The following is a 6,720-nucleotide window of genomic DNA, read 5'->3' on the forward strand; positions in this document are numbered from 1 at the left end:
AGTGCAATGCAAATTCCTAAATAAAGAAAGCAATACTGATATTGAGGATAGGGGTTAGAGGATTGTTTAATGTGTTTATGTTTTCCAGGAAGCAGGTTGAATCTTACCAGACATCTACTTGGTGATGTATTTTTTTTCTTACAATGGTGGTGTCCCTAATACCACTGAGATTTTTATCTAAAATTGTAAATGTGAGAAACTAGGTAATATCTGTTAAAAGAATGAACTTATTGATTGATCGGTTGTTACTTTATGATGGGTGCTCAATTTAACATCAAACAAAAAAAATTGTCAGTCAGGTTCATGAGACTACAAGTACCAGAGCACTCATTTCCTTCCTTAGCTTTGGACTTGAACAATACTTCCCATATAAAGGCATCCATCCAAGTTTGAACTTCTGAGATCTGTTTTTCCTCATGACACTTTAACAAGCCATTCAAAGGTCCATGTTCTCAAAGGATCCCAATGTAGCTTTGAATTAAACATGAAATATGAGAGGAGAATATTCTGATGAGCCATATCCATGATGATAACCCAAACTTATTATTTTAAAATAAGTCATAACATGAAATATCACACAGCTTTACATGGAAAGTCTTCACCTCCTCTTTGAGCCACCGTTGACATAAAACACCCATCTATTAGGTGGTCCAATCCATGAAGGTTAGTTTCCTAACTAGTTGTGTGAATGACTATAAGATCCCCTTCACACAAACCACCCACCCCTCTAGGATAGATAATATCAGATCTCAGAAAGACTTTAGAGGCCCAATTCAGTGTTCTGATAGTCAATCAGAATAAGGGAATTAATTATTGGGTGGATTGAATAGCCAGAGACATGGGATTTAAAGCCCGAGGTGTTGCTTGGTCAGATTCTGACACCTTGACAACCTTTGAAGAGCTGTGGAGTGCACCAAGGCAGTAGTAATCACCACAGGTGAGGCCCTACCTTTGCTAAGGTAGAAAGAGAAGTTACCCTGGAGACAGCCTTGAGAGACTCCTTGGAGAATCAGGCAGAGGCCCAGGAGTGAGAATGACCTAACTTCCTCAACCCTGCTGCATGGAGGCAGCACACATTGGGGAAGCCAGATAGAAGCCAGATACCTCCTGAATCCAGGTTTTTATAGGTTCCAATTAGGTGTAAATTTTTCTTCAGGAAGGAGAGTGACAACTGGTACTATGCATATCAGGATCAAGTTTATTTCATACTAAGCCTACAGAGATCACTGTATTGCACATTATCCTTGGGTAAATGGTTCTTTTTTATTATTGACATGAGCAGAAGGAGTAGCAGGTGACATGTCACTTGCCAATTACTATGGGGAGTGTTGCTTAAGAGACCCAGCAAGGCTTGGTCCTGAGATTTCAGGGTATCTTTAGTCCTCCATCATCACAGTATCTCTGGTTTTCTGTGGCTTTTCCATTTGAGCTTTTTCTCATTGAGTTAATGAATGTGAGGCAAACCATAATGATTGAATAAAGTAATAGGAATTTTGATTTTCTTAATATTTTTAAAGCAGGGCACTCCAGAATGTTTTCACTCAAGAGAGAATGTTTTGAACAAGCACCACATCCTGGTCTGTATTAACAAGGTGTATGATGAAATGTAATCTCAGCTTCTGGGGAAAATTTGAACATAGAATCAGATGACACAGAAGAGAAATTTTGTTTAATTACAAATCCTCAGTTAACTGTTGAAAGTCCCCAGTTATATAGAGTTTGAAATTTGATGTCCATGCTCTTTCTGATCATGTAAATTTACAGAACATGTCAGTTTACATTTCTAGAATTTTGCCCACATTCAGTGTGATTTTAAAATAGCTGCATAAAATCTCAAGTCCAAGCTCATATTTAGGTATTTCCAAAATCGTGAGTAAATATTTGGAATATTTTTATCCAGCATCAATGTTTAATTTCTTAAGAGTATTAGCTCATTCTCCAATTCATTTTCCTTTACTATCTAGGTGCTTGGGACATGACTCCTGCAGTCTTTCTGGCTATCATATGTTTGGGAGTAACTTTGGCTGCTCCAACACCTGATTACAATTTGGATGCTGAGTGGGAAGAGTGGAAGAGAAGCTATGAGAAAACATACAGCCCAGTAGGTCACATGGGCACACAAAGAGGGTCCTTGTAGAGAATTCTCATTTGTGTTGGGGCTTCATGAATATAAAGCAGCCTTAGATGTCACAGGTTCCTGAGGTAATACTGCAATATGCGGTAAACAAAAGGTAGCAACTGCCTCTCAATCAGGGTGTTGAGAGTGTCTTACAGTGTTGTACTGGGAATGCTTTATATGGTCTCCATACATTTGTAGTAAAGGGTTCTACTAGTCAGTTAGGGAAGAGGCATGATCAGAAACAAATGCCATCAATTTATTTCCAGGAGGAAGAAAAACATAGGAGAGTGTTGTGGGAAGAAAATGTGAAAATGATCAAACAGCTCACTATGGAGAATGGCCTAAGGATAAACAACTTCATGATAGAAATGAATGAATTCTGTGACATGGTGAGTTTCACCACAGAAATGAATGAATTTGGTGACATGGTGAGTGTGACTCAAATTGTTTTACATCTCTGCCTTTGCTGTTTTGTTGTTTAAATAGAGTCTTGATGTTCTTTTCTGTGGAGACTGGTAAAGAAATAAGAATGATGACAGATAGATCATCTCTGACTCTGAGTAATGGAAAACACATCCAGAAACTGTCAGAATTCCCAAAACTTTAGATTGGAGAAGGGAAGGCTATGTGACTCCTGTGCAAAGCCAGGTATGGCATCACATGGCTGAATTACCCAACTTCTAAAGGCACAACATGTATTGACAATCTGTGTTATTTGACTGTGAAATGACATGCTATTCACTAAACAATTTTCTATAACTGAGGGCCACAGGCACTGTCCTTAGCATTGTGTTGCTAAAACCAAATGTATCTTGCTTGTTCCAAGGAATGGGGAATCCTTAATTTATGCATTCCCTAGAACTTCCAGGGGCCATAGGTATACAGTATCATTTCCATGCATTACTTACTCTTAAATCTCCACCTATGGTTCAGCTGTGGTTCTCTCCAGACCTTATCTAAAGACATTTATCATACCTAGAGTCTATCATAGCCACTTGTTCATATGTGATTGTTGGGCTACCCACTGTAGCATGAAACACCTCCCTGTGGAGACCGACCCTTCTTATCTAGGCATTCATCAAATGCTAACAATTCACTTTTTGATAAAGTATTCAACTGCATGAATTATGGTTTCAGTGACTATATTTTGGGTAGATGACTGTCTTTGCTTCCCTGCTCAGGGATCATGTGGTGCATATTTGGCTTTTACTGTGGCTGGTTCCGTAGAAGGACAGTTGTTCAAAAAACAGGCAAATTACTCCCACTGAGTGTTCAGAACCTAGTGGACTGTTCTAGATCTTTTGGCACTATGGAATGTAAAGAAGGCAGGACCTACAATGCCTTCCAATATGTGAAGAACAATGGAGGTCTGGAGGCTGAGGCAACCTATCCATATGAAGCAAAGGTACGTGAGCTTCCTATATTTTCATTTCACTTAAGGTTGGGTGAGAGGAATATGTTGGAAAATATACTGTATTCAGAGATCATATTGAACGTAGAATCTCTCAGAATACCATCAATGTTGTCTTTACAGTATTCAGAACTATAAAGTTTTCTGATTCCATGGACGTATGTAGCTTGCTCCTACTTCCATGCTCAGGAAGAATTGGTTAACCATTTTGTGCATGATATCGATTCAGTTCCAAATCTCCCAGAAATATTTCACTTCCTAAGATAATTTATACAGCTAAGATGTGGGGATGTTAAAGTACACTGCAAAGTATAGAGTGTTGTGCTTTTGAATTATGATATCCAGAGGGTAGATGGAAGTAACCATGTCTCTTAACTTTTTTACCTTTTAAAGGAAGGACACTGCAGGTACCGCCCTGGACATTCTGTTGTTACATCACTTTTTGGTTGTCCCAAGGACTGATGAAACCCTAATCAATGCTCTAGTAACTAATGGACCCATCTCTGTTGGAACTGATGCTCAACATGAATCTTTAAAAAAACACACAGGAGGTACGTGTGTCTTCTAGATATTGATGATGAATGTTTGTAAACCTTAGAGACTTGCCAAGTTGATGTCTTAATTTGTATAAAATTTGATATCGATAATAGGCTTTGCTAATTTTACACTTGCCTATTAAAAAATCAGGTGTGGTGTTTCTTTGTCACATGATATCTAATGTATATGAACACATTATTATTAATCATTATTATTTAGTTTTATTTACTATAATTTTCTCTACTTGGTGTACCTTCAGATGTGAAGGTATTATCTTTCTAGAACTGAATTCTAGAAAGCACCTTGAATTAGTTATTTATGTTCAGTTGTGCTTTCCTGGAGTGGAGCTTTTTTTTTTTTTTTTTTAAGAAAATACATGATGTGAAAATGAAGTGTTTGTCAACAAACACTATTATTTATTCATTTATTTATTCATTTATATATTTTTTATATTTTGTTGAAAACTTGTTTGAGGATTTCTGTCAACAATGATTTCAATTTTTATTGTAATTTTTATGATTTCAATTTAATTAGACAATGCGTCACTTAATGAGGTTGACTATGGTTATTCTCAGGCTTCTGGTGTCTTTATTCTCTTGATTTTATATTTTAGGTATATACCATGAGCCAAACTTCAAACGATTCTCTTAATCATTCTATGCAGTTGATTGGCTTTGGCTATGAAGGCCAAGAGTAAGAGGGCAGAAAATATTGGCTGGTTAAAAGCAAGTATGAATTTCTAAAATTATTCCTATTTTTAGTTTTCTAATGGATATTCTGTTTATAGTTGGACTTTACATACAAATCACCAAAAGCATTGTTTAAGATGAAAAAGAAACAATTTATTTTCTTTGCTCAAATGTATGTGGTGTGTGTGTGTATACACAGGCCTGCACTTGTGTATAGATCTGATGTTGACATCAGCTGTGTTCCTAAGTTGTTCTCCATCTTATGTATTGATGTGGTGAATATCACCGATTCTAGATTTTTCTATTTTGGGTTGTGTGCTTGTCTAACTCCTTCTATTTGTTTCCTGACTTCTGCCAATACTGATTAGCAAAAATATTCTGGCTTTAAATGAGCTACTTTCATTTTTTTGTAAGTTTGGGTATTTGTATGAGTGAATGCTATGTGTGGCCAGAAGCCCTTGCAGATCAGAAGAAGGCATCATACTCTATTTCTAGTTTTAAGGGATTGTGAGCACACTGATATGGGTGCTGGGTAGGAACTATTATCCTGTGAAAGAACTCCAAGTGCTCCTAGGCACTGAGCTATAACTTCAGCCTCATTTTGGCTTTAAGAAAAACTTGAACTCGAACTCCAGACCTTACACTTGTGTGATCTGGCTTTACTCTCCAATATTTTTCTATGCCTAGAAGTATCATTATATAATATATTGTCACAGAGGTTGAACTCTGTCACTGGTTTCTTTGGGACCAATATAATATTTGTTCTAGTGATTTCCTGTTTCCCATTTGTTATGTCTGAACTGCCTTTGAGTGGAAAGATGTCTTTAAGTTTCCTGTTGTAATTTTTACCACCCTTGGTGAGAAAATTCTTGGTACCACAGCACTGATCCTCTGAATTTTCTGATACAATCTATTAAGTTTATCTCTTTGTTCTCAAACCCAGATTAGCTGTCTTTTCTAAGTGGAAAACCTGATTTCTTTCAGCCATAGTGAACAATGGGGAGAAAAAGGCTACATGAAGATTTCCAGAGGTCAGAACAATTACTGTGGAATTGCTTCCTGTGCCAAGTATCCTGTATTGTGAGCTGCCTGGAGATAACAATGTACGAAAAGTCAACACATCCAGAACAGTATTCAGAGTGGTGACTCTGCTGTGTGTAGAAAACACTTGACTCATTAGAAAGCCAGGGAAAGATGTGAATTCTGTGAAATGATTAATTTAGGAAGACATGGTTGCAGGTGTAATTGATGCATTGCATTTGGTTTTATTAATAATTTTTGTAATCACTTGATTTTAATTTTTTCACTGTACCAAATGATATTGTTAAGAACTGAAAGCTAAATAAAAATGTAGGATCTGTCATGTCTTTTTGTGAAGTGATATATTTGTGAATAAACAATATTCATCTTGAGGTCTCAACTGAATGGGGCTCTGTGTTCTAGGAGTTAGAGAGGGTAACTATTCTGTGATGGATGCTTTTCTATCATTGGCTGTGGTTTCTGTGGAGATTTCTGTTTATATACAAACAATCCTTCTCTGAAAGACTATATGAAAATGTTGGTATTTGATACATTTAGTGTATACAAATTCACCCAGCTTTATTTTTTGCCATTCTGTGGATTGTGATTATGCTCTGTCCCCACTGCATTATGTTGGGTTGTGACTCTGTTTTCAGTATCTCAGTCCTGTATTAGCTGCCCTGTGACTATGATATAGAAATCAAGGTGACCATATCTGCTGTTACATGAATAAATATTCAGAATATTCAGTGGTAAGCATGCTGAGTGCTGACAAAATGATTTCAACACAGGCTATTGCACCCACTTTCCTTTAGTATTATCTAAATTTGTAAGCATTGAGTTTACTTATCTGACACATTTAACTTTGCCGTAGTTATGTATTTCAGAAAAATAGCAATACATACTACCACATACACACACACATATACATACACACATATATG

At 36.8% G+C, this 6,720-nt stretch overlaps 1 pseudogene; it reads left to right on the top strand.

Moving 5' to 3' along the window:
• Window positions 1–1,975: 1,975 nt before the first annotated feature.
• Window positions 1,976–5,840, top strand: LOC127665277 (cathepsin 7-like; annotated as a pseudogene).
• Window positions 5,841–6,720: the final 880 nt, after the last annotated feature.

This window comes from Apodemus sylvaticus, chromosome 14 (genome assembly GCF_947179515.1).
Source record: "Apodemus sylvaticus chromosome 14, mApoSyl1.1, whole genome shotgun sequence".
NCBI lineage: Eukaryota > Metazoa > Chordata > Mammalia > Rodentia > Muridae > Apodemus > Apodemus sylvaticus.